This window comes from Chiloscyllium plagiosum, chromosome 11 (genome assembly GCF_004010195.1).
Source record: "Chiloscyllium plagiosum isolate BGI_BamShark_2017 chromosome 11, ASM401019v2, whole genome shotgun sequence".
Lineage (NCBI taxonomy): Eukaryota > Metazoa > Chordata > Chondrichthyes > Orectolobiformes > Hemiscylliidae > Chiloscyllium > Chiloscyllium plagiosum.
Genome location: NC_057720.1, coordinates 32879770 through 32903525, shown reverse-complemented (window position 1 = coordinate 32903525; position 23756 = coordinate 32879770). Strand labels below are relative to the sequence as shown.

Genomic DNA, 23756 nt, shown 5'->3' with positions numbered 1-23756 from the left:
CTGTGGTTTACGAAGGAAGTGGAATCTCTGGTCAAGAGGAAGAAGGCAGCTGATGTTAGAATGAGATGTGAAGGCTCAGTTAGGGCACTTGAGGGTTACAAGGTAGCCAGGAAAGACCTAAGGAGAGAGCTCAGAAGAGCTAGGAGGAGACATGAGAAGTTGTTGGCGAATAGGATCAGGGTAAACCCTAAGGCTTTCCATAGGTATTCAAGGAATAAAAGAATGACGAGAGTAAGCTTAGGGCCAATCAAGGATAGTAGTGGGAAGTTGTGTGTGGAGTCAGAGGAGATAGGGGAAGCACTAAATGAATATTTTTCGACAGTATTCACTCTAGAAAATGACAATGTCGAGGAGAATACTGAAATACAGGCTACTCGACTAGGTGGGATTGAGGTTCACAAGGAGGAGGTATTAAAAATCCTGCAGAGTGTGAAAATAGATAAGTCCCCTGGGCAGGATGGGATTTATCCCATGATCCTCTGGGAAGCCAGGGAGGAGATTGCCGAGCCTTTGACATTGATCTTTAAATAGTCATTGTCTACATGAATAGTGCCAGAAGACTGGAGGATAGCAAATGTGGTTCCCCTGTTCAAGAAGGGGAGTAGAGACAACCCTGGTAATTATAGACCAGTGAGCCTTACTTCAGTTGTTGGTAAAGTGTTGGAAAAGGTTATAAGAGATAGGATTTATAATCATCTAGAAAAGAATAATTTGATTAGGGATAGTCAGCACGGTTTTGTGAAAGGTAGTTCGTGTCTCACAAACCTTATTGAGTTCTTTGAGAAGGTGACCAAACAGTTAGAGGAGAGCAAACCGGTTGATGTAGTGTATATGGATTTCAGCAAGGCATTTGATAAGTAGGCTATTGTACAAAATGCGGAGGAATGAGATTGTGGGAGATATAGCAGTTTGGATCAGTAATTGGCTTGCTGAAAGAAGACAGAGTGGTGGATGATGGGAAATGTTCATCCTGGAGTCCAGTTAGTGGTGTACCGCAAGAGTCGGTGTTGGGTCCACTGCTGTTCGTCATTTTTATAAATGACCTGGATGAGGGGGTAGAAGGGTGGGTTAGTAAATTTGCAGATGACACTAAGGTCAGTGGAGTTGTGGATAGTGACTAAGGATGTAGTAGGTTACAGAGAGACATAGATAAGCTGCAGAGCTGGGCTGAGTGGTGGCAAATGGAGTTGAATGCGGACAAGTGTGAGGTGATTCACTTTGGTCGGAGTAACCGGAATGCAAAGTACTGGGCTAATGGTAAGATTCTTGGTAGTGTAGGTGAGCAGAGAGATCTCAGTGTCCATGTACACAGACCCTTGAAAGTTGCCACCCAGGTTGATAGTGTTGTTAAGAAGGCATACAGTGTTTTAGCTTTTATTAATAGAGGGTACGAGTTCTGGAACCATGAGGTTATGCTGCAGCTGTACAAAACTCTGGTGCGGCCACACATGGAGTATTGTGTACAGTTCTGGTCACTGCATTATAAGGAGGATGTGGAAGCTTTGGAAAGGGTGCAGAGGAGATATACTAGGATATTGCCTGGTACGGAGGGGAGGTCTTACAAGGGAAGGCTGAGGGACTTGAGGCTGTTTTCGTTAGAGAGAGAAGGTTGAGGGGTGACTTAATAGAGACATATAAGATAATCAGAGGGTTAGATAGGGTGGACAGGGAGAGCCTTTTTCCAAGTATGGTGACGGCAAGCACAAGGGGGCATAACTTTAAATTGAGGGGTGATAGATATAGGACAGATGTCAGAGGTAGTTCCTTTACTCAGAGAGCAGTAAAGGTATGGAATGCTTTGCCTGCAACAGTAGTAGATTCGCCAACTTTAAATACATTTAAGTTGTCATTGGACAAGCATATGGACGCACATGGAATAGTGTGGGTTAGATGGGCTTCAGGTTGGTATGACAGGTCGGCGCAACGTCGAGGGCCGAAGGGCCTGTACTGCGCTATAATGTTCTATGTTCTAACATAATACAATCTCTTAATGCCTCAGAAGCAAATTCAGACAAACACTGACATTTAAAAAATTCACTCATGGAACATGGGCATCAATGGCTGTGCAACATTTATTGCACAGCCCTAAGTTTCCTTGAGAAGGTGGTGGTGAGCTGCCTTCTTGAACCACTGCAGTCTATCTACTGAGGGTTGATCCACAATGCCCTTTGGAGGAAATGCCAGGATTTTGACCCACTGACAGTGAAGGAACAGTGATATATTTCCAAGTTAAGATGATGAGTAGCTCGGAGGGGAACTTGCAGGTGGTGGTGTTCCCATGTATCTGCTACCCTTGTCCTAAGTAAGTGTTAAGGACAGTGTTGAGGAAAGATATATTAATGCATCCGACTAGAACTTGGTAAAGTAGGTAGCTTTAAAGCTGCATGTTAAAGGGAAAAGGTGGAGAGGCAGAAAAGCTTTGTAATGGAAGTTTAAAGCTTTAAGTCTAGTCAGATGAATATATAACTGTTACTGGTGGACAAACAAAATTGTGAATGCAAAGGAGACCAGAATTGGAAGAAGGTAGAGTTCTTGGAGGCTGGTGGTGGCAAGAGTGATTGTGGGGGACAAGATAATGGGAACATTTGATCACCATTATAAAAATTTAAAAACCACAGCACTATTTCATCTACACCCTACAGTCACTTTTCAATCCAAAAGTCTCCCCATAGAACTTGAAATTAGCATCCATGTGCAGCTGTGAATAAAACATAAAGGAGCCATACACTTGTGAAATCACCTGCACATCTGGAAAAACAGGAGCATTGTAAGTAAAATGAGTCAGTGAACATAGGGGTCATTGAGTGAACGAGTCTTGTTATGAGATGACATATGAGCAGTCGAGCTTTGGATGAACTTTAAGGCTGGATGATGTGGATAATTCACTGGAACAGATGAGTTGGTTGGGGTTGGAGAGGGTAGCAGAAGTATGACGAGGGTTTTAGCAGAAAATGGGTTGAGGCAAGACTGCCTCCACACATTATTATTAAAACTGTTTTTTGATAAAATGCAAAGTACCTACTGTCTGCTCTGGTGGTCACAAAAGATCCTGTGGCATCAAAGAAGGGTATATGATTTAATCTGTATCCTGGTCAATATTTATCCAGCAATTTAACACAGAAGATGATTTTCTGCTCACTTATCCCATTGCTATATTTGGGAGCTTGCTGCTTGGAAATTGGCTGCTATGTTTTCCTCCATTACAACAGTGACTATATTTTTCAATTCACTGGTTTGGAAGCAATTTGCAATGTCCAAGGACAGTGCAAATTCCTACATAGTTGCAACATTATTTCTTTGCTTTAGGTATTACAAGTTAGGAGGGGGAGAAAATCAGTTTAAGTATTACCAAAACTTAACTAGCGTATATGCCAATCTTTTCACATCACTCAAATTTAGAACTTTGTGAAAAGTATCAACATCGATAGTATAATTACAGTAACAGCAGCAGTGGCTCTAGCCTTGACAAGGCCACAGAAAGCATTATGCTACATAAGCACACATGAAAAATTTCAGGAACACAGCAATATATACGCTGTTTAAAACTTACAAACCATTGTGTATGTGCCTGGAATGTGAAGTTGACGTCAGCGGTCTTCTGTAGTCATTAATTCTACATTTCTCAGACAAAATGTGAAATGGTCCTATACAGATTCTCTATTTATTTACACAGTAAAATCCTGATGAGTCAATTCCCAATGGACACCCCACAAATCTGTGCTAAGCAGAGATTTGACAAAGCACACTCATGAAAGTAGGCCCTGTAGATCCCTGAACTTAGTGATTTAGCCTCATGTATTTAAAAAAAAGTTTTGCATCCAAAATAAAATCTGTTAAAGAAGGACCCTGAGCCAGATACTGACAACAAATCCTGACCAAAGCGGTCAGTTTGGGTCCAGGACATTTCTCTAATATGCACAATCTTTGACTAATATACTTGATTAGATATGAAGTCTTTTTCTATGTTTGTCGGGAAAAAGAAAGGAATTCCCAAATCTCCAGTCGGTACAGTATTTCCAGTAATGGCCTCATCACATGTTTTAAAATAAAGAAAATTAGGTACCTGGGAGTGATTACAAAGTAGCAATATAATCATGGGTTTCTATGAGCAAAACCTTTGAAAATGATAAGTTATCTGAATTCCAACAGTGTTAAATCTTCATCTGAAAAAAGTCAATGTTATATCATTAAAAATTAAAGATGCAAATACATTAGATTGATTATTGAAACATTTTAATATCACCACATCATTTTATACAAACTATCGTTTCACAAATTGACTCAGTGTGTGGATGAGAAAGCAAACGAGAAAAACATTTTTATTTTCTTTATTCATTCACAGGCTAGGTCAACATTTATTGCACAGGCAGCAGTAAAAAGTCAACAACATGGCTGGGGATCTGGAGTCACATGTAGGTCAGAATAGCAGTTTCCTTCCCTAAAAAACATTAGTGAATCAATGGGGTTTTCCTAATACTGACAATGGACTCATGGTTATCACTAGATTCTTAATTTCAGATATTTAATGAATTCAAATTTCATCATATGCTGCGGCAGGATTCAAACCCAGGTCCCCAGAACGTTATATGGGTCTCTGGATTAACAGTCCAGCGATAATATCACTAGGTCATCACTTTCCTTCTCTTGTAAGCATGTGGATCAGAGCCTTCATCCACCATCCAACCTGCTGACTCACAATACTGAGTTTCTTATTACTCAGAAGTTTCAAAAACCATAACATAGAGGTTTAAGTCATGAAAGAGGGACATGGTATGTTCTGCTTTCTGTCTATTAGGCTACCTCTTGTATAACATTTCACCTTTTTCAACTTACCTAAATTTTAGTCCTAGGCATGGAACTTTTAGTAACTGCGAGTCAGAACCTTTTACAAAAGGGGCAATAAATTTACAGTCCCAAAAGTGATTTCATCTCATATTTACTTGAAGGTGAAAGAGCAGCAAAGGCAGCCCGGAAACCCAGAAATATGTGTAAAACGGAAGCCCTTTGATATTGTTTTCCCCTTCATTTCTGACCTGGCAACTGACTACACAAAGATTGGCTGGCTGTTGAGCAGGAAGACCACAGCTGATAACAGAAAAGAGGGAGGGTCAGGTGGAGAATGACCAATCATGGCAGTGGGAATTACATGTGTTTGAATAGTCAATCTGGGGCTGAGGGGAGCAAGAATTATTGTCCTACTTCTTCTGAAACAAGTACTGGCGGAAAGGCCCTTTACATCTCCTGTCACTGTCTGCAGAAAGCTGGCCCACAATCTGATGTAAGGCACATGACCTTATTAAATATTTAAATTGCCATCCCACCTCTCAAGAGTAGGTTGGTCACCATCTCCAATCTGTTTCTGTTGAAGCTACAAATGGACTTGTTCAAGACAGAATGTGATTAGGTTTCAGATGTTAAAAGTTTTACCACCACTCAAATCTTTTCATCCCACTCGGAGGGATACAATCAAATATTCTTCCCCACTCAACATTTCCTTCAGAATTTTAATTTCAACTGAAAAGGCATGCATCTCCATTGTTTAATGGCTGAATTGGTAACATACCGCAATACACCAGAATGATTCTGATTTAATCCCATTTCAATCTGACAAAATTAAATAATGGATCAAAACAATTGGTCTTAGTGCCCATAGGTCAGTGCTGGGACACGAATTGCACTGCAGACATATACATTATCTTAGTGTGGCCAAAGGCCATTTGAGACTTTAAATCTACCTCAATGATTCCCTATCTTCTGTTCTAATTTTACCCTTATTAAATTTCTACATTTTCTAATATTTCTTCTTTTAAGCAAATACCCAATTCCCTCTTTAGAACACTGATTCAAAAGGTCTATGGCAGAGAATTCCAACCCCATTCTCTAAGAGAACTTTTATTCTAACCTTGCCTTTAATTCTATAGTTACGTTAAACAAAAATCCTTAATTTCCACGAATAATAGCAATCTTGCAGTATTTAAATTACAGGCCTACATACTTATCATAGTTTGATAGATGAGACTTGAGAACAGTTGAAAAGAAGATACATTTTGTTGAAGGTTTTTTGTCTTTCACTAATCAGGACATTTTGCAAGAATACAAACTGGGGGACAGACCAATATTTATGAGAGGAGTCTGCTGACTGGGTGGCAAATGGACAGAGATTAGGGGAGGCATTGCCATGGAATATGTACACATCAATGCTGATTGACAGTTAACTGCCAGACTGGGTTTAAATTTTAAACCAGACCATGTCATTGGCCTGAGAAATTAACCAGTGAGTGGCTATTTTATTGCATTGACAGGCTCAGTGCATGTATAGATTCTTTCTGTCTGCAATGAACAGGACCATGTGTATTAATATATGTAGCTTCCAGAACATACAAGAACACTATATCATTAGCCCAACTGACTTCCTAAATTGGTTGTCAATGTAATTCTTTACATCCTTGTGATTATCCAGCAAAACAACCTGGCAGTTAACTGGCAAGTCAACAGTAATTGGTGCATTCTCCTTGGCAATGTCTTTACCAGAGTCCACTTTCCAATCAATCAATCAGCATTCTCCACTCATGCAGTTTGGAAATAATGATGACTGCAGATGCTGGAAAGTCAGAATCAACAAATTGTGGAGCTGGAAAAAGCACAGAAGGTCAAGCAGCATCAGAGGAACAGGGGAGTCAACATGTCAGGTCAGAACCTTTCATCAGGCTGATGAAACAGACTCCCCTGCTCCTATGGTGCTGTTTGACCAGCTGTGCTTTTTTCAGTTCCATACTTTATCAACTCCTCTCAAGCAGTACAAAGGTTGGTTTATCTTTGATTTGGTATTCTTGCAAAATGTCCTGATGAGTCCAAGAGAAAAACCCCTTCAACAATGAGTCTTTTTTCAGCAACAGTGAAGACCTGCATTTTCTTGAAGACATCTATTAACTTTTAACTTTTTCAGCTACAGTTAAAGAAAAGTTCTAATCTATTAAGTTACTCCCTTCATAACTATAACCTCTTATTCACTAGTTCACCAATTTCCTAGAGAAATATCACCATGCCTTTTGTTAAGAACACAGTCACAGATGGATGTTATAGGATTCCTGCTTTCTTAAAGGAAATGTGAAGCTAAGAACTAATCCATATAACAACTGCATTATATCATAGCTTGATTTTGTTACAATTATAAGTTCTATAAAATTGTTATGTCAGTATCTCTATCTTAAGGAACATGTTCTGGACTTTCCCTGATAGCAAGTCCAGACATTAGAAATCAAGGGGAGCTAGATTGTTGTACTGAGAAGAAATTGCGAGATGTTTGTACTTGGAGCCAACAACAGCAATCTTTGGGCTAATGGTGTCCAAATGCTAGAAAAGTTTGAGAATATAAACAATTGTGCTTTAAAAGTAACAATTTAGCTTTGAGTTGAAAGAGAGAGTTGGGCTCTCAGGGATAGCTAATCAGCATTTTAGAATGTATAGAATCCCTACAATGTGGAAACAGGCCCTTCGGCCCAACAAGTCCACACCGACCCTTCAAATAATATTCCACCCAAACCTGTTCCCCATTACTCTACCTTTATCCCTGACTAATGCACCTAACCTACACATCCCTGAACACTAAGGGTTATTTAGCATGGCCAATTCACCTGACCTGCACATCTTTGGACTGTGGGAGGAAACCGGAGCACGCGGAGGGAACACACGTAGACACGAGGAGAATGTGCAAACTCCACACAGACAGTTGCCCGAGGCTGGAATCAAATCTGAGTACCGGCTGTGAGGTAACATTGCTAACTACTGAACCACCTTGCCACCCCTACTTGGATACTTCTTCTTTGGCAGCCCCCAGGGTAGAGTACGACTTGCTTCCACTCAGTGACAAGTGAAGTGGTTGGCATCTTTGTGCATACTTCTTTTCCAGTTTGTGTGTTCTAGGACAAGTAATTGCCACTCGTCAGTGGGGATGTTGCATTTGTTTAGGGTGGCTTTCAAGTGTCCTTTTAGTGTTTTCTCTTCTCTTCTGGTGATTGCATACCTGCAGAGCTGAGGGAGCCCTTCTTTCAGGAGTCTTCTGTCCCACCCCTCATAACTAGTCATGTCATAGCGTCATTTACAACATCCTCACTGTCATGTGGGAATTATTTGCCCTAGAACATACAAACTGGAAAAGAAGTATACACAAAGATGTCAACTACTTCATGTGTCACTGAGTCAAAGAGATGTACAGGATGGAAACAGACCCTTCGGTCTAAATCGTTCACGCCGACCAGATATTCTAAATTAATCTAGTCCCGTTTGCCAGCATTTGGCCCATATCCTTACAAACCCTTCCTATTCATATACCCATCCAGATGCCTTTGAAATGTTGTAGTTGTATTAGCCTTCACCAATTCCTCTGGAAGCTCATTTCACAGACCACCCTCTGCGTGAAAAAGTTGACCCTTAGGTCCCTTTTAAATCTTTTCCCTCTCACCTTAAACCTATGCTTCTAGTTTTGGACTTCCCTATCCCAGGGGAAAAAGATCTTGTCTATTCACCTTATCTGTGCCCCTCATGATTTTACAAACTTCTCGAAGGTCACCCTTCATCCTCCAACATTCCGAGGAAAATAGCTATAGCCTATTCAGCCTCTCCCTATAGCTCAAACCCTCTAACCTTGGCAACATCCTTGTAAGTGTGCCTTTTCAAGTTTCACAAAAACTTTCCTATAGCAGGAAGACCAGAACTGAATGCAGTATTCTAATAGCATGACCTCCCAACTCCTATACTCAATAAACTGACCAATAAACGCATGTTGTGTGACCAATCCCTCAACACTGTGAATACTGGCCTGGGAGAGGATGCACATGTCAGTATGCCTATCCTGCCACTGGATTTGCAGGACGTTGCATAAGCAATGCTGATGATAATACTCTGGGGATTTGAGGTGTCTGCTGGACATGATGCAAGAGGATGGGGACCACAACTGCTCTGCAGACTATGAGCTTGGTGCTCGGATTGAGGTCTCAGTTCAAATGTAACAAAACCTGTGCAATGCACAACAAAGTAACAGATCAGTTTTGTACAATTAAGTAAAACAATTAGACACAAATAAGATATAATATGAAGTACTTAAGTTCTCTTGACTCGGGAAAGACTCTTACTCCAAATTTTAACAAATTAGAAATTCCTTGCCTGACATTTAATCTATTACACTTAAATCTAACAGAAAATACCAGAGCAAGTTTTAGTTCTACCAGAAATCTCCCCCCAAAAAAAAACTCATCGTTGAAACGATGTTTTCATTAGAGGTTTAGTTCTGTTTCTCTCCACTGATGCTGCCTGATCAGCCAAAGAATTTTTATTGTTTTTCCTGTTTTAATTCAAATGCCCAAAATCCACATATTTTGTTTTTACTATTAACCTATCTCAAGATACAAACTAATGTCAATAGCCATCAGCAGTTCTGGACTGGATGAGCTTCAAAAATCAGACAGTGGAGGAATACCAACTATTCAAACGAAAGCACACCATTACTGTTGGCTTTGTAATGATAGTACTTTGTCTCCCCAGCAGATTCAGTTTGCACAGCTTGGAAACTCCTTTAACCTACCAAATGAAAATAAGAAACAGCAAATAAATAAATAATTACTTACAGCTGGTTTCAAATGAGGATACTGATAGTATGTACTACCCGATAGAAGGCCACTATGATGAGAAAAAGTTCACGTTAAAAGTTTTGTCCTGATATTCGATAACAAAAAAGTTTCACTGCTTCAAGTCTATCCAAATGTTCTTCTCCAAATAAATCATTAAGGATATATCGCAGTATTGTGTCCCACTGTGCTCACACTTGGAACAAATGCGCTCAGGCAATTGTCCATACAAAATCTAAATCACTCAGCGGGATGGAAAAGCATACAACGCTTCGAGCAATTTTAAATATGTAAATGTATTTTATTCCAGACAAAATAAACTCACTCTAATGAAAGCAAAACTAATAACCTGGCTTTGCAATTACAGCAGCAAAAGGAAGGAATGAATTAGAATGAAGCACAAGATGAATATACAAGTTTAAAGTCATAAATCTAGTCATAAAATAACAGGAAGTATACAATGCTAATCAAGTAGAGTGCATCAAAGCACTATATAATCCTGATTTACTTTTTCCAATTGTCCTGTTTTGAGAGAAAGAAAGATCACCATTTACTGCCACCAGTGTTAATCACAATATGGATATGCATGTATCTACAAATGTGGTGCAATTGAAAAACAGGGTTAAAATAAATCACTAAAAAGGGATGTGCAGTATTGACTCAACAGAAATACCATTAAGTATTACTGCACATGTGCAACCTGTAAATGAAGCACAGCAGCATGTATATTAAATTGACTAATGAGAGAAGGAAGAATTTGTTCAGCCAGAGGGTGGTGAATCTTTGGAAGTCATTGCGACAGAAGGCTAGGAAGGCCAAGTTATTGAGTGTACTTAAGACAGAGATAGATAGGTTCTTGATTACTAAGGGGGTGAAGGGTTATGGGGAGAAAAATGAGGTTGAGAAACATATCAGTCATGATCAACTAGCAAAGCAAACGCAGTGGGCTGACTAGCCCAATTCTGCTTCAATATGTTATGATGACTAAAGGACAAAAGAAAACAATGACTAATGGATATTGTCAGGACCTGAAGAATCTAAAATACAGAGTAGCACTAAAAACAGCTCAATATAGTAAACAAATTTATCAAGAAAATAATAAAGAATAAATCTTACTGGACCCTGTCCTCAATAGTTGGCCTGTTGCACAAGGATATTTCTGTGACAGCATAAGGGAAGAATAATCAACTGCTGCAGCTAATGACATAAGGAGCTTCAGGAATATCCAGCTTAAAGCTACTAGCCCTATCCTGAATCTATGAGGAGAAAGTGAGGTCTGCAGATGCTGGAGATCAGAGCTGAAAATGTGTTGCTGGAAAAGCGCAGCAGATCAGGCAGCATCCAGGGAACAGGAGAATCGACGCTTCGGGCATAAGCCCTTCTTCAGGAAAGAAGGGCTTATGCCCGAAACGTCGATTCTCCTGTTCCCTGGATGCTGCCTGACCTGCTGCACTTTTCCAGCAACACATTTTCAGCTCTATCCTGAATCTATTCCATTTTGCTCAGTGGTGCACCACACAATAATGGAGGGTATGTTTAGTGTGATGATATGCAAAATGAATTTCTGTGCAATGCCAATCAGCAACCAGAGTAATGTTTTCAGCAACAATCTGTACTCTTGTGGCCCAGGATCAAGTCCAAATCTTAAATTAGCATCAAGTTGAAGAATCAACCCTGATTCAAAGTTGCTTCGGCGGGTCGGTGTGGACTTGTTGGGCCGAAGGGCCTGTTTCCACACTGTAATGTAATGTAATGTAAAAAATGAAATCCAGAAAAGGGTGATGGCATTGGATCCTGCAATGGTGAGTCCACACAATATACCAGCAATAGTATTACAGACTTATGCTTCAGTATGAGCTGTGTTCCCCTAGCCAAGCTGTTCTGCTTGGCAGAACACTGGCATCTACCCAACAATGTTGAAATTGCCCAAATATGTCCTGTCCAGGAAAAGCAGAACTCCAATCTGGGCAACAACTATACCGTCACACTTACTCTCTAACATCAGCAAAGTGTTAGAGGCACAATTGTCAGTGCCACTAAACATCATTTTCATAGCAATAATCATGCCGATGATCAATTTGAATTCAGCCAGGGCCACTCAGATCCTGATGCCATTATAGCCTTGTCCTACTCATGGACAAAAGTGTTCAATTCATCTGGTGAGATTAGAATTACTGCACTTGAGATTACGAAAAAAAAATGACAAAGTCTGGCATCAATAAGGCCAGGCAAAATACATGTTAATTGAAATCAGTGGCAAAACTCTCCACTGGTTAGAATCATTCCCAGCACAAAAAAAGGTAGATAATTCAAATAACTGCCCTCCAACAATCAGTGTACTACTGAGAGATCCTCAGGATAGCATCCTGACTCTAACCATTTGGATCTGCTTTAATCAATAACCATTCCTCCATAAGGTGATGATTGGGATCTTCACTGATGATTGCACAATGTTTAGCATTCTTTGCAACTCCTGATATCGAATTGGGTGAGAACAGAGGTGTCGGAAGTGGACACAATTGAGGGCTTATGGCATCCAATGAACAAAAAAAAACTTTAAAAATCTAACCATGACCTAATGAGTTGTTACATACAGTAGAGCATCTTTTACCTACAGCTTCAACAGGCAAAAAGACTATTTTTAATTTAAAAAACTTTAAGTTTTTAAATTTTTTTGACCTATACTGTCCTCACTACTCCATCTAATAGTTATATTTGGTTTATAAAATGATTTGGTTCTAGTGCCTTTGCACAGGATACTTGCAATTCTTTGATATTTGCAATTGTGCATTCATGGAACCAGGAAGTGAGGCCAGTTGGACGAGGCGGGGCGGGGCGAGGCGAGGCGGGGCGAGGCGAGGCGAGGCGGGGCGGGGCGGGGCGGGGCAGTGACACACCAAGGGATAAGGACAGACATGCCCCATCTCTGACCAGATCACACTCACATGCCCAAGTATTCTGAAACTGTTTGAAGCCTTGCTCAAATCCATCTTCAACAGTCCCTATTTGACCAAACTTGCGGACAGAATTAGACCATTCACAAAAGACTTTACAATGCAACTGGCTGTATTCCTCTACCCAGATGAAATCTTGCCACTTCACAACTGTACCACTTTCCTCATGAACAGCAACATGCATCTATTGAATGCAGAGGCAACTTGGAGATGTATGCAGTCCAGCTGCCTGTCTAATATGCGACTAGTATGGGAAAATGTGATATGTGGCATTTGGCAGCTCCCTTATCCTGGTCCTTTATCTTCAAGGGCATTGCAATGTTTAGAATTTGTGTCCGGCACATTTAAAATTCTACTAGATTAACTCATTTGCAGAGAGTGCAGGGAATTGAGTGCCAGGGTGGTTGACGGAGAGTCAGGGACTCAGTGCCCAGATGGGACAGGAAGGAAAAAGCTTGAAGTTTTAGTCCTTCTCATTACCACACTAAAACCTTACTCAGATCCTAATCCAATAGTGTGGCAGTTTTTGACTAATATCTATAACAAGCCCACAGATATCCTGATTGTATTTACATGCCCCCATTCCTCTTCCTGGGAGGACGAGATTCAATTCTCCCAGTTTTTCCATTTATGTTGCATCATTTATGATGATATCATCATCCACAGCAGTGCTTCTACTTCTGATGGGTCCTCCCTTTTTCTCAAATCTGGATGACAGATCCATCAACTGTGTCTATTTCCTACATTTCACTCCCTTCCTCCAAGAACAGTGATGACATTCCCTTATCTTTTACTTTCAATCCACCCATAGTTAAAGCATAATACTTTACCATTTCTACTGCAGCAAGCATGATGCCCCTACAAAACTACTTCTTCCCTCCACTTTTAACATTCAGAAAGGACATTTCCTTCTGTGATAAGATGCATACTTTTACAGTCTTGAACACACCCTCTCCTTCCCAGGCAAGTGCAGCACATATGACACCTTCACTTCCTCTCCCTTGCTATCCAAGGCCCAAGTCTTTCTTCCAGACAGAGAGATTTACTGTATTTCTTTTAAGACGCAGTCTCTTCTATGATTGGAAGAACACAATATGACGACCCTTTGTGGAACACCACATTTCAGTCCACACGTGTACCTACAAGTTTCTGGCTACCTACCATTTTAATTAGCTTGCCCACACCCACTTTTGTCCTGTCTGCATTCAGCATCCTGCAGACTCAACACCAAATTCAATGATTTCAGATCATATTTCTTCCAGATTATTTCAGATCCTGGTTGTCAGCAAAAATCCTGCTGTTAGAGTTCGAGAAGATTTGTAGCTCAGTTTGAGGTTCTGGATGTAGGTCTGCTCACTGAGCTGAAAGGTTCAGTTTCAGACGTTTCGTCACCATACTAGGTAAAATCAGCAGTGAGCCTCCAGATGAAGCACTGGCAGTATGGCCCACTTTTTATTTATCTGTTTAGGTTTCCTTGGGTTGGTGAAGTCATTTCCTGTGGTGATGTCATTTCATGTTCTTTTTCTCATGGGGTGGTAAATGGGATCTGCGTCAATATGTTTGTTGATAAGAGTTCTGGTTGGAATGTCATGCTTCTAGGAATTCTTGCGCGTCTATTCCGTGTATTTAAAAAGAATGGGTACTCAACAAACACAGTCTGCCGATTTATCAGCAACAAACCCAAACAAGCAGACAAAACACGTCCAGAAACACTAGCCACTCTCCTCTACGTCAAAAAGTCATCTCAGAAATGACTGCCAGACTACATAGACCTCTTGGCATCATGGTAACCCACAAACCCACCAACACACTAAAACAGCAGCTAATAAACTTGAAAAACCCTATAAAGAAAACAAGCAAAACTAATATCATTTATAAAATACCTTGCCATAAATACTACACTGGACAAACAGGCAGAAAACTAGCCACCAGGACACATGAACATCAAATAACCACAAACAGCCAACTCTCACTAGTATCTCTACATACAGATGAGGAAGGACACCACTTCAACTGGGACAAGACAAACATAGATGCGCAAGAATTCCTAGAAGCATGGCATTCCAACCGGAAGTCCATTAACAAACACATTGACTTGGGTCCCATTTACCATCCCCTGAGAAAAGAACAAGAAATGACACCACCACCAGAAATGCTGTCACTGACCCAAGGAGACCTAAAAATATAAGTAGAAAGCGGACCATACCACCAGTGCTTCATCCGGAGGCTCGCTGATGACCATAATCCCAAACTAAACTAGTACCACCTACCTGTGTTTGCCCAAATCCTTCCAAACCTTTCTTATTCTTGTACTTATCCAAATATCTCTTAAGCATTGTAAGTGTATCCGCATCCTCTGGAAGTTCATTCCACACAGGACTCACTGTGTAAAAAAAAGTTGCCCCTCATTTCCTTTTTTAAATCTTTCTCCTCTCACCTTAAAAATCTGCCTCCTAGTCTGGACATCCCCAATCCTAGAGAAAAGGCACTTGCCAATTACCTTATCTATACCCCTCATGATTTTAAAAGCTCCCATATGTTCAACCCTTAACCTCCTACACTCCAGTGAAAAAAATCCCAGCCTATCCAGCCTCTCCTTATAACTCAAACCTCCCATCAGAATCCTGGCAAATCATTTCTGAACTCTCTCCAGCTGAACAGTATCCTTCCTTTGCTTGCTTGTACTTTTTAAAAACTCACTCCAATTCCTTTACGCTGCAAGTTATTTTGTTGTTTAATCTGCCCCAACGTCTGGCCCAAGACCATCCACTTTTATTCTCTGTCTGTCTCCACACCACCCATCTCCCAATAATTTAGTCATAACTGGTTACAATTGTAACTTTTTCCACTTCTGACAAACATTCAGCAACCAGAAATGTTAACCCAGTTTCACTTGCCATTGGTGCAGCTTAACCTACAGACTAAACCGGGCTTTTTCTGATTTTATTCCAGTTACATGATTGCTCAATCAACTTTTAGATTTTCTTAATATTTTTAACTTGCTTCACTGAAGCAGAATCACTCATATTTCTGGGGCTATATGGAAGCATTGGTGAATGTTGTGCAGCTGTACCTCAGACTTGCTTTCTGTTGGTACTTAATTGAGGAAATTATCAAAATGGGATGAAAGACCGTGCACAATATAACTGATGAATAGCAAGAAGAAAATCATCAATTAGAAAGCTGAAAAATCCAGGCAACTTTATTCAAGAGAGAAACACAGAATACTTCATAAATGAGAAAGGAGAAAATTACAGCCGGCAGACGTGATGGCCATGAAAGGCTCAATGCATATGTAAGAGGAGATATTTTGCTGCCAGAAAATGTAACAATAGAATGCATTATAAATTTGATCCTGTTCTCTCGAGTTCAGTGCATTAAATCCAGTAGGCTTGTACAGTGGTGAATGAGTTAATCTGCTTACACTGCTCAGAATATTCTTTCAAAAGGAGTTGAATATCAATCAACAATTCTGTTTGTATTGCAACTTACCAATCCTGAACGCTATTTGTTCATCCATCCTCTGTTTTACAAGGTAAAACAAATGCAGATTATAACTTTTGGGCCAAGGTTTGTAATACTTTTGTCTGTATTTTACACAGTTAAAACCCAGTTGAATCAGCAGACAAAGGTCTTTCTTTGGGTGTTCTCCGATCTACTCCTGTGGCTTTCTGTAACATTCATCACCGCACAATAAAAGCCTCTTCATCCACGATAAGGAGAGACATTATACCCTATTATGCACTCAGAATAGAGAAACCCTAGCATTCACTTTGCAGCCTGTATTTACGTTGCTCTTTTCTTCACACGTCATTCAAAATCCGTACTGACTCACCATTAAAAAAATTGGAATGGAAAAGTGCTTTTATTTTTGGAAAGGAAGGAAATATGAGAAGATAGTAACTAACAGAAGTTTAGTACTAGCCTGAACTGTATATGATACAAAAACCTCTGCCTGTGTCAGAATAAGGATTTTGGTAATAAAAGTGGAACATTGGTCTAAAATCAAGACATTATTATTTCAAGGGAATAACATGTCAAAAATACTTATTACACGCAACTCAAATCCATAGAAAGTGCCTTTCAGAAAGAAACCACATTTCACAAAAAGTCAACCAGGAGCATTTCTTTCAGCCTTACTAGGTTTATAATTAGAATATAGCATTAATAATTTCATTTGCATTTTTATGATGGAATTACGTTTCCAAAAGGTGCACCGCCAAAACATATTTTGCGGAGACAGAAAGAGACTAAATTCAGCTGTAATATTAACATACAATATGCAGCACATTGGCTTGACAATACATTTTTCACTCTTTTAGAGATTTTAATTCCAATTACAAGTATTCTAATGCTTAGACCTGTGTAATTTTGAGTCATTAAAATATATATCTTGAACTTGTTGGGAAAATCTTTGTGCTCAAGACAACAAATAACAATTTGTTAAAGGACAGCAATGAGCAGTAGAATTGGTCAGTTATTTTACAGGTCACCAAATACCAGTGGTAGTGTGGAAAAATTTTACTATTTAGGACAGAAGAAAAGCATGCTACATGTGCAACACAGTAATTATGGGTGATTTCAATCTGCATATAGACTGAATAAAGCTGTGGATGACATGTTTCCAGGAAGACAAAATAATTGGTTTGCTGGAGCAGTATGTTGAGGAACCGACTAGGCAACAGGCTATTTCAGATTCAGCAATACGTAATTATAAAAAGCTAATTAATACTTTTGTTGTGAAGGAACAAGTGACCACAACATGATAAAATTTTACAAAGTCTCAAAGTGAGATTGTTCAACCTGAAGCAAGCGTGTCAAATTTGATTAAGAGAAATTACAAAAGCATGAAGCGGAGATGTATTGGGAAAATACTGTAAAAAGGCTTTGGATGGTCTTTAAACAACTATTACATAACTTACAGCAACTATGCATTCCTTTTTTGAGAATGTTACTAACAAAATTGGTAAAGGGCAATTGATGGATATAGTATACATGGATTTTCAAAGGATGTTTTGATAAAAAGTCCCCCACAAGAGGTTGATGAGCCAAACTAAGTCACCTAAGGTAGGAGATAATGAATGAGATGGATCAAAGATTGGAACATGCAGAAAAGAGTAGGTTGTTCTTGTGTTAGCAAGCTGTGACTAGAGGACTACCACAAGGATCAGTATTTGGGTTCCAGTTGTTCACAATATAAATCAATGATTTGGAGGTGGGGACCAAATGCAATATTGGCAAATTTGCCAATGATTCTAAGCTAAACAGGAATGAATACATAATGTGAGGAAGATTTAAAATGGCTTCAGGAGGATTTGGGCAGTTTGAGTCAACGGGCACCAGCACAGTGGAAGTGGAAGAATGGGAGGTTATCTACTTTATTGGAAAGAGCTGTTGTATAGAGTATTTCTTAAATAGCAAGAGGCTGCCAAGTGTAGGTGAGCAAATGAACGTAAATGTCCTTGTCAATAAGTCACTGAGGACTAAGCTTGCAATACCTACATGTATAGGAAGACTACTGAAAGTTAGTCCTTATCACAAAAGAATTCAAGTATAGGGGTTCTGAAGTCTTGTTTTAATTGTATAAAAGTTTGGTTAGACCGCATCTGGAATATTGCATGCAGTTTTGGTCCCTTGACCTCAGGAAGTATACTGTCACCATTGAGGGAGTGCAACAAAGATTCACCAGACGTGTTCCTAGGATAATGGGATTGATCCGTGGAAAGAAATTGGGTAAACTGGGTGTGTACTGTCTAGAGTTTCAAAGAATGAGAGGTGATCTCATTGTAACCTACAAAATACCTAAAAAGATTGAAATTTTAAAAATAATTCATGGGTTGTAGGCAACACTAGCTAGGCCGGCATTTATTGCCAAGTCTTAATTGTACAGAGGGCAGTTAACAGTCAGTCAATCACATTGTTAAGAGTCTAGAGCCACATGTAAGACAGGCCAGGTAAGAATGGCCCATTTCTTTCCCCAAAAAGACATTTGTGAAACAGATGGACTGAATGACAAACAACAGTGGTTCCATGGTTGCCATTAGACTGGCATTTTAATTCCAAACATTTTACTGAATTCAAATTACACCATGTGCCATGTAGGATTTTAGCGCAAATCTCCAGGACATTGGCCAGCAATATAAATTACAAATCTACTGACATTAACACGACAGCAAATCTCCCATTACACAGACCAAGATGCAGGTAGATGCAAGAATTATGGCAGCCCTACCAGAGGAAACTAAAACCAAGGTACACAATTTAAAAATAAGAGGGCTGCTATTTAGGAGGGAGACAAATAGAATTGTTTTTTCTAATCAGAAGGTTGTGAATCATTTGAATTTTCTATCGAGAAGCACCAAATATAGAACAGTACTTGTAGGAACAGGCCTTTCAGCTGGTCACGTCTGTGCTGACCATGAAGTCATTCTAAAGTAATCCCATCTGCCTGCAAATGGTTTGTATCGCTTTGTTCCCCATCTATTCATGTGTCTTTTTAAATGCCTCTTAAATGTTGATCTTATATCTGCTTCGAACATCTTCCCTTGCAGGGCATTTCAGGTACCTATCACTCGGTGAAAAACCTGCCTCATACATCTCCTTTAAAGCTTTCCCTCTCACCTTAAGCTTATGGCCCCTCATATTTGACATTTCCACCCTAGGAAAAAGATTCCAACTATCTACCCTATCCATGCCTCTCAATTTTATATACTTCTATTAGGTCATCCCTCAGTCTCCAATGCTCTAGTGAAAACAATCAAAGTTTGTCAACTTCTCCTTATATCAAGTACACTCCAATCCTGGTAAATCTCTTTTGTTCCTCTCTAGAGTCTCCACATCTTCCTGTAATGTGGTGACTAGAACTGCACATAATACTCTAATTGACGTTTTATGCATCTGCAACACACCTCGCCAACTTTTATACTCAATGTCCCAAGTGATAAAGGCAAGCATGCCCTATAGCTTCTTCACCATCTTATCTGCTGTTGTTACCACATTCAGGGAGCTAAGGACTTGCACTCCAATATCCCTCTCAATATCAATGCTTCTAATGATCCTTTCAGTTACTTTATACTTTCCTCTAGTATTTGACCTCCCAAAATGTCCACCTCACATTTGTCCTGATTAAACACCATCTGCCATAATTTTCCAACTGATCTATATCCTAATATATCCTTTAATAACCTTCCTTACAATTCACAACTACGCTAATTTTCACTTCGTCTCCAAATTTACTAATTGGAATACATACATTTTCATCAAAATTATTTATATGTTACAAACAGCAAATGTCTAAGCGCTGAACCTCGTGGAAGATCACTGGTCACAGATCTCCAGTCAGGAAAAACACCCTTCTATAACTATACTTCATAAAGCCAATTTTACATCCGTTTTACTAACTCATTGTGGATCCCATGTGATTTAATTATCTGTACCAGCCAACCAATCTTGTCAAATGCCTGAGTAATGTCCACATAGACAACCTCCATGCCCTATCCTCATCACTCATCTTTGTCACTTCCTCAAAACACTCAAATTTGAGAGACAGACCTCCCCTGCACAAAGCCATGCTAACTATCCCTAAAATGTCTATTCTTCTCCAAATGTGAATAAATCCTGCCTCAAAGAATTTTTTCAAATAATTTCCCTACCTTTTATGTAAGGCTCACCGGCCTATAATTTCCTGGGTTATCCCTGTTGCCCTTCTTATACAAGGGCACAATATTGGCTAATCTTCTGTCTTCTGGGACTCATCTGTGGCTCAAAGGGATACAAAGATCTCTGTCAAGGTCCCAGAGAACCCATCCCTTGCCTCCCTCAGTATTTTGGGATAGATCTCATCAGGCCCCAGGACTTACCTACCTTAACGTTTTTCAAGACACCAGACACCTCCTCATTCTTAATATTGACATGCCTTAGAGTATTAATAAACTCCTCTCTAAACTCACCATCATTGTTGTTCTTCTTGGTGAATACCAACAGAAGGTACTCAAGAACCTCACCCACTCCCTCTAGCTCCATATACAAATTCCCTCCTTTGTCCTTAAGTTGACCTAACATTTCTCTAATTTCACTCTTGCTCCTTGTACATGTATAAAATACCTTGGGATTTTCTTTAATCCTACTTGCCACGAACATTTTAAGGCCTCTCTTAGCCTTCCTAATTCCTTGTTTAAGTTTTATATTCTTGTCAGCAGCCTTATTTGTTTTCAAATTTTTTTAAACCTTATAGATGTTCCCTTTTTCATTTTGACTAAAAACTTTCAATATCTTTTATTCAAGGTTCCTGAATCTTGCCATACTTTGATTTCATCCTCGAGGAACATGCTGGTCCTGAACTCTGACCAATTGCCCTTAAAATGACTCCCACGTCAGATGTGGATTTACCCTCAACAAGCTGCTCCCTAACTAATTTCTCCAGTTCCTGCCTAATTCTGTTGTACTTGGCCTTTCCCCAATGTAGTACTTCCACCAGTCTTATCCATATTCATAACTACTTAAAATTTATGGAATTATAATCACTGTTCCCAAAATGCTCCCCAACGAAAACTTCGATCACCTGGCCAGGCTCATTCTTTAGTTGAACTAACTGCATATTGCTTTACAAAACACTCCTGGATGCATCTGACAAATTCAGCCCCATCTGAGCCCCTGCCGCGAAGGGAGTCCCAGTCAATGTTGGGGAAGTTAATATCACTTAAGACAACACCTGTTGTTTTTACATCTTTCCATGATCTGCCTACAAAACTGTTTTCTCTATTTCCTGCTGGTTACTGGGAGACCTATAGTATAACCTCATCGTAGTGACAGCACCTTCCCTATTCCAGAATTTCACCCATATGATCTCACTGGATGAACCCTCCAAGATGTCCTCTCTTACTTCAAACTTAGGGCAGCACCATTGCTCAGTGGTTAGCACTGCTGCTTCACAGTGCCAGGGACCCAGGTTCAATTCCAGCCTCAGGCAACTGTCTGTGTGGAGTTTGCACATTCTCCCAGTGTCTGCGTGGGTTTCCTTGGGGTGCCCCAGTTTCCTTCCACAATCCAAAGATATGCAGGTAGGTGAATTGGTCATGCTAAATTGCCCATAATGCTCAGGGATGAGTAGATTAGATGCATTAGTCAAGGGTAAATGTAGAGTAATAGGGTAGGGGAATGGGTCAGGGTGGGTCGGAGGGGCAGTGTGGACTTATTGGGCCGTGTGGACTTATTGGGCCAAATGGGTTGTTTCCACACTGTAGGGATTCTATGTGACATTCTCCTTAATCAGTAATGCAACTCCCCTCCCACATTTACATCCCTCTCTCAACATGCTTTCAGCATCTAAGCCTTGGAATATTAAGCTGCCAGTCCTGCCTTCTCTCAATCACCTTACTATAATGGCTACAACACTGTAGCTCCATGTACTTATCCAGGCTCCAAGCTCATCTGCCTTATCTGTTATATAACTGACATTAAAATTGCCAGTCCTGCCATATTCATTAACCTGGCCCTGCGTGTTCTTCCTATTAGACTTTCCTGACTTAGCCTCCGCCTTGTCCTGAATCATTGCACATGCTGACCTACTGCTCTGGTTCCCAACCTTCATCACCCATTCCCCCCACCACCCCTCCACCCCAAACTCTGCAACATTCTAGTTTAAACCCTCTTGCTTGACAATAGAAAATCTCCTTGTAAGAATATTGGTGACCCTCCAGTCCTTCTTGTACCGGTACTCCCCCACTCTGGAAGAGAAGCCAGTAATGCAGATATTGTAGCGAATGTAGCTCTTTAGCCACACATTCAACTTAGCATGCAGCACAGGGACTAATCCCAAGACTTATACCCTAGAGGACCTGCTTTTCAACTTTCTACTAGCTCCCTAAATTCCTTTTGCAAGACTTCATCTCTTTTCTTGCCTATGTTGTCAGTACCAATATGGACCACCCCTTTCAGGATTTCCTGTGCCCACAGAGACAGAGACATTCTTGACCCTAACATCAGGGAGGCACCACCCTGGGAATCTTACTGAACGCCATAGAAACACCTGTGCTTCTGGACTACATAGTCCCCCATCACTACCCCTTGCCTACACTTTGACCCTTCCCCACAGAGTTGTCATGGTGCCACAAGCTTGGCTGCTTCTGTTGTTTTACCCTGAGGCCATCCCTTCCAACTGTATCCAAAATGGGGAGGGGAATAGCCCCAGGAAACTGCCCGTCAGCCTGCCTGCTCCTCTTGGCAGTGAATTATCCATCTGCTGAACCTTTGGTGTGACTACATCCCTGAACCTCCTATCTATAAAACTTTCTGCTTCCTGTATGCTCCTCAGAGTCCAACTATTGCTCCAACCAATCCACATAGTCTGGATTGAGCTGCAGGAGGACACACTTCCTGCAGACATAGTTGTGACAGCATTTGACTTCTCCCACATCTCACAGGAGGGACATGCCACTTTGATAACTGCCTTTACTACCCCTGTGTTGGAAAAAGGAAAGACTTCACCTTGTCATTCTGCTTGCATGCTTCTCTCCCCCACCCTCAGTGAAGCCCACATTTTGACCTCAACAGACAGCACTTTGACCTGATAGTCCCTCGTCAAAATGGTTGCTCCTCCTACAGCTTGCCTCCCTTTTATTTGTTGCTATGAGGAAGGAAAAGCTGACCCAGAATCCTCCTCAATCACTTGTCACGACAGCTCTGTTGGATGCTCTTCCTCATGTTGAACACCACGTCCTCAGCCATCCTTTTCTCAGTTATGGTGAGCAAGCCAACCTCTCCCAGAATCCTCCTCGGTCACTTCTCACTACTGCCATTGAGTCATAGAGATGTACAGCACTGAAACAGACCCTTCGGTCCAACCTGTCCATGCTGACCAGATATCCCAACCTAATCTAGTCCCACCTGCCAGCACCTGGCCCATATCCCTCTAAACCCTTCCTATTCATATACCCATCCAAATGCCTCTCAAATGTTGCAATTGCACCAGCCTCCACCACATCCTCTGGCAGCTCATTCCATACACACATCACCCTCTGCATGAAAAAGTTGCTCCTTAGGTCTCTTTTATATCTTTCCCCTCTCACCTTAAACCTATGCCCTCTAGTTCTAGAATCCCCAGTCCCAGGGAAAAGACTTTGTCTATTTATCCTATCCATGCCCCTCATAATTTTGTAAAGCTCTATAAGGTCACCCCTCA

General features: G+C 40.5%; 1 protein-coding gene across 3 annotated transcripts in view; it reads right to left on the bottom strand.

Annotated features, from left to right (window-relative positions):
- LOC122554281 (zinc finger SWIM domain-containing protein 5) overlaps positions 1–23756 on the bottom strand; it is a 244346-nt gene that overhangs the window by 174115 nt on the left and 46475 nt on the right. Inside the window, exon 1 of one of the 3 annotated variants that reach the window (XM_043699056.1) lies at positions 9624–9646. The exons of the other annotated variants lie outside the window; for them this stretch is intronic. The gene's annotated coding sequence lies outside the window, so the exon portion shown is untranslated. Of the gene's footprint in view, positions 1–9623; positions 9647–23756 lie in introns of those variants that run through there. 3 annotated transcript variants of the gene reach the window in all.